Here is a 6,219-nt window from a genome sequence, read left to right as displayed (position 1 = left end):
TTTACCTCTACTTCAGTCATCACAATTCCAGTATTAGCTGTTGGCTCTTCCATTCCTGCAATGTCACCACCTAGATGGTATACTCTTGCAAAGTGCTCGCTCAGTAATTCCGCTGTATAGACTGATTCGGTTACCTCCCTACCCTCAGCATTTTTAAAAATCATTCTGCGATGAACATTTTTCCTTTTACTTGCAACATATTGAAAAAACTGTTTGGGATTCTCTTTAGCCTGCATGGCCAATTTTCTTTCATAATCCGCTTTTTCTTTTCTTACCACCCTTGTTACCTTTCTGGCTGAGCTTTATACTGTTCCTGCACCTGCTGGTAATCTTTCTCCTTAAATCGTCTTCCACAATTGTTCTTTTTTTGCAGCTCAAGCTTAATAGTGTTATTCATCCATTCAACCTCTACTTGATTTATTATTCGGACTCTCGGTATACAGTCAATCATTGCCTCCTGCAAACACTTCTTAACCACCTCCCATGCACTATCATCATCCAGCCCTTGCAGTTTTACATGCCATGGCATTGCGCCAAGCACACACCTAAGCTTGTCATACTTACCATTGTGGTAATTCCACATGTACCCTGTCTTAATTGTAAATTCCACTCTCCTTTAACCACCTCCCAAGTGATGACCTTATGATCACTCTCACCAATTGGTGGCAACATGGTCATGTTCGTTACAGCCACATTCTCAGATGCGATTACTAGGTCAAGCACTCTCTGCCCCCTAGTATTTTCCATTACATGCTGTGGCAGATAGTTGTCCCTTAATAACCACATAAAATCCAATTCCTTCCTCCCATGTGCCCTCTCCTCCTTCCAGTCAATGTTACCATAATAGAAACTACCCATAATAATTACCCTCCTTCCACTCATTTCTTCTATTTGCCTATGCATACTATCCCCACCATGTATTCCATCACCTGGTCTATAGCAGCACCCGATTGTATATTTTGTTCTGCTAGCCTCTATCTCACACCAAATAGCCTCACATGTGCTCTTTTCTCTATCCTGCAGTTCAACTTCTATACTCCTTGGCTGCAACTCATTGATAACACTCCTCCCTTTTTATTCTCCCTGTCACTCCTGAACACGCTATACCCGTCACATTCAATCCCATTAGCTTTATCATCATCTGTCAGCCATGTTTCACTAATATCAACAACCTATGTCCTGAAAGTACCAACCAAGGCTAAAAACTCCTCCTTCTTGTTCCTAATACTCCTGGCATTAGTGTACATGAATTGCAGACGACTGTTAGTCCTATCCCTACTTTGATGCCTTATACTAACTATCCCATTCTGATTTGTTGTCCTTCGTACTCCTCCGGCATATTATACTCATTCATACACTCAACTGCCTCCCTAAAGTCTGCATATCTACTTCCCTCCCCCCTTAATAAATCTAGTTTCCCTGAGTCTGTACGTCTACTTCCACTTCATTCATCAACACTCTTTCAAGTCTCCGTACACCAATTCCATTCAAATGTAACCCATCCATCTTATATAAATCCTTTCGCCCATCGAACTCATTCCACACATCCACAAATTCCACACCACTCTCCATGCATAAAGTTATTGCCAATTTGGCCCTCCTTCTAAACACTTCACTGTCATACCACGGTAAAATACTCACCATCCTAACTCTCTCACTCTTCTCTTTTGCTACCTCAAGCAATTCCCTCACATCCTCTATCATTTCCAGTTTGTTTTCATTCAAATCATTTGTTCCTGCCACGACTATCATTTCTTTCACCCTCTGTTTTTGCACTCGAATAGATTCGCTGACGTCCTTTATGTTCGCACCCGGTTGGTACGATTTCGTCAAACTCTCAACTATCACACCTCATAATAACGAATCTCCGTACAGCACTCGCTCCTTCATTTTATTTACGTTTACGAACATTCTCTTATTTTTCGTATCAGACTTTCGCCGTTTATTAGTCGGTACGTTCGGTTCACATTATTGCATACGCTCCAGTTGCCGCTTTGCATCGCTCCGCTCAACCGTGCGATTTCACTATTTGCATCTATCTCACCATTTTCATTATCATTTAAATCATCCTTTCATTCTGTATTTCTACCTTCATTTACCACTTTCAAAGTCGCTCTCACACCTATCTGGTACTACCTCGCATTATATTTATATTTATCGTTATATTTATTTATTCTCGTATTTAGTCCATTAGTTCGCTTATTATTTGTTACTTATTTATTTCAAATATTAATGTTTTAAATACAACAGTTTCAATTTATTATCTTTCCGGGTAATTTACATAATTCAGGCAAGATTACATTTCGTTACAAGAAGTTCAGAAGAGATTGCAAGTAATGGCATTATAACTCATATGTAGGGTTAATAATTAGAAGAAACACACGTATAAACCACAGTGAAAATTATTTAATTGTAAATATTTCATCCTAAGTATCTTAGGACATCATCAGTACAGTATTTAAACAAAATTAGGAATATACACACAGTTAGGGCGCATGATTACAATAGAATCTCATGAAAACGTGCAAAACGTGTTAAAGTAGTACAAAAAAAAAAAAACATTAATTATTTAACACAATTTTGTATGATAAAACCTAACAAATTTGTTTAAGTATGATAAAACCTAGCAAATTTGTTTCTAGAACACCTTGAGGAAAAAATATTCACTTTTGAACCCAAACCAAAAATTTGGCTAAGATATGTCGATGACGTATTTGCAGTCTGGAATCATCCCGAACCTGAATTACAACTGTTTCTAGATAAAATTAACCTTCTTCATCATCGCATCAACTTTACGTTAGAAAAAGAATCTCCACAGGGTATCTCTTTTTTGGATTTACACATCAAAAGAAAAGAAGACGGTTCCATCGCCACTTCGTCTTTCGCAAGCCTACATTCTCAGGTCGCTACATTCACAATTCTTCTGCTCATCATCCATCTCAGAAATCTGGCATTATTAAATCACTAGTTTCCAGAGCACACAAATTCTGCTCCTCTGTAGAATCTTTAAACCAGGAATTAGAAGTTATCAAAAATACAGCCATCCTAAATGGATATAATCCCAAAACAACTCAAAAAATCATCAGTTACTTCTGCATACATCAAACCAGACAGGAAGAAGTGCATAGGATTCCCATACCTTACGTTAAAGGCATCTCAGAACGTCTTTCTAAAATTATGAAGAAATACAATTTTGCCACGACTTACAAACCTATCAACCAAATTTACAACTTATTACCTTCTCCTAAGGACAAATTCTCACCCTTGATGTTACCTGGTGTTTATGAGATTCCATGCTCATGCAAATTATCTTACTTTGGACAGACAGGTAGGTCTGTTCAGAAACGCATCTCGGAACATCAAGACCACATTCGTCTTCTTAAACCGCAGAAATCTGGCCTCTCTCAACACGGAATTGAAAATCCAAACCATAGGATCCATTGGGAAAAGGCTAAACTTTTACAGAGATCTTTATTTAAACATGAACGTTTATACAAAGAAAGTTTGAAGCCCTATTACACAGACCAAACCTAAACCGCAACGACGTTCTGACTATTCCTAAAGTATGGGAAATTATCATACAAAATTGTGTTAAATAATTAATGTTTTTTTTTTTTTTTTTTTTTTGTGCTACTTTAACAAGTTATGCACGTTTTCATGAGATTCTATTGTAATCAAGCGCCCTAACTGTATGTTATTCCTAATTTTGTTTAAATACTTTACTGATGATGTCCTAAGATACTTGGGATGAAATATTTACAATTAAATAATTTTCACTGTGGTTTATACGTGTGTTTCTTCTAATTATGAACGCACCACAGGTTTCGTTATTTAAAAATATATATATAGGGTTATCCATAAGTCATGGAACATTCCGTAGAAATGGCCCATCTTTGCGATGCCGACAATGGAAGGCATTTACGTATGGTGGATTTTCCTAACAAATAATAATAATAAAAAAAACCTGGTGATTTTCATAAACGTATATAGGAGTTACATCACAAAGACAGGCTCCTTCTCGACATGTTCTATGACTTATGGGCTACCCTGTATTTCATGCAATTACATAAAAATGCAATAAATACATTTTTGATAATTATCATAATAAAAATTTATAGTTAATCTTTTTATATTTAAACAAGGTAAATAATATTATATTGCAATTTATATGATATTTTTACTTTTTACATTAACATTAAAAACATTAGAGAATGCTGAATAATTTGAAATTTTTTTACAATAATAGTTTTTTTAAGGTAACGTGAGCGGGATGTTATTATCGTAATAAGCAGGGATCTGTAGTTTAGCCATTTCTTTTATCCTCTTTGTAGAGAGGTATAATTACCACTATTTTTAATTTGTGGGGGGATAATGCCAGTTACAAAAGTGCCAGATATAGTTGGTCAAAGATTTTAAGGTATTATGTTGTTCTATGTAATGAAGGGTCTTCTTGTCTCGGCTTTAAGTGGAAAAGATGGGAAAATGGTTCGATTTTTGTTTTCCGGAACGAAACAAATACCTTCTAAAATTAATTTTACAAGATACTTTCTGCCAGATATATCTCTCACAACTGTCTATAACATTATCTGATGGAAGAAATTACGTAACCGGATTCATTCTCTCCAAATCTCATCCCTTTTCTCACTCCTCACGAAAAATAAACCACTCAACCTAATCTTAATTTAAATATCGCATACATTACCAGTAATAAAGAGATTTTTTATTATTCATTCAACAATAATTACTTTAATCCTTTCCTACATAAACATATCAAATCATTTTTTATACATCATTCCCTGTAAAAACAGGAAGTTGCAAAATCGATATCACAAGAGTAAGATATTTTTGTAATTCATTGAGGAAAAAGAAGGAACTTCTGATGCCTTCATTGAACATCTGAACAAAACGATGCGAGAATGGTTGTTTCAAAGAACAGAAGAAGATTGCGCTAGAGGGCGCAGAGTGAACGTTTGTTGATGAATTTGCTCCTGCGTTATATTTAAATATAATTAATTATCTTGATATAATCATCTTTCAAATGTGCTCTAATGAACTGTCTCAGTAATATGAAAAAGTAGAGCGTATTAATTATCGAAATTGATTCAGTGGTTCCTGTAAACTAGTTCTTCAAAAAATTCAAGCCACCTGTTGCGTCAACCGCCATTGTCACCTTGACGTTACCTATTAATCCTTCAAGGTCAACAGCCGAGATATGTCCAACGTTAATTGTAACAGCTGTAAAGACATTCCTAGGATAAAAGAAGTCATTAATGTGGTGTTGTAATGCTCAACTCTATGAAAGTTAACCTCTGCAAGTAGTTTTAAAAAATTGCCTATCCAATCTGCTGTTGTTCAACGGTCGCCATTGGGCTAGTATACAAGGTGAGTACTTACAACAAATAGGCTTAACGTTAAGCACTAAACTCTAACATAATGGGAATTGGGAATTCGCTGCAAAGTTTGTGAAGAGACATGTATTGATGTTACATCTATTATCAAGTGTGCAGATAAGTGCAAAAATAGTTATCATTTTTATTGTGCTGGTCTTAGCGAAAGCCAATTTAAAAAGCCCTCCAAAGACAAGAAACAAAATTGGAAATGCGCTTCTTGCAAATTCGACAAACAACAAAGACCGGCAATTTCTTCCAGGGGTGATGACTTGTGCATTCCAGAGATTAGTAACGCAGACAATATATGTATAACGGATTTAATGGGGTTAATAAAAAAATTAAAAATCGACATCAATGACTTAAGAAGTTCGACTGAATATACCTCGAACAAAATAGATGATTTTCTGGGTAGCATTGGCCTAACACAAGAAGTTAAGGAACTTAAAGAACTATGAACTAGAAATCGCAAATATGGAGCTGTGTAGGGAGCTGAAAATAATTCATGAAACTGTGGATGACTTGAATCAACAAGCAATTAGCTCAAACCTAGAAATTGTTGGTGTTCCTTATGAGCCACGTGAAAATGTGCATGAAATAGCGAAGAAAATTGCATGTAAAATCAAAACAGCTATAATGAAGATGATATTGAGGCTATACATCCTGTTCCTAATGGGCAGAAAAACAGACCAATGCCTATCATTATAAAATTTAAAAGTAAAACGAAGACAAATGGCTGGACAGAAACAAAAGTATCAAATATAGACTAAGTACCACTGATATATGTGACAGTTTTAAGGATAGTAAAATATATTTAAACGAGCACTTGACT

The sequence above is a fragment of the Typopeltis vanoorti genome, chromosome 23 (genome assembly GCF_054136105.1).
Source record: "Typopeltis vanoorti isolate ZY-2024b chromosome 23, IOZ_Tvanoo_1.0, whole genome shotgun sequence".
Classification (NCBI taxonomy): domain Eukaryota; kingdom Metazoa; phylum Arthropoda; class Arachnida; order Uropygi; family Thelyphonidae; genus Typopeltis; species Typopeltis vanoorti.
The sequence above is the reverse complement of the archived record's forward strand: the minus strand, read 5'-3'. Positions refer to the sequence as shown.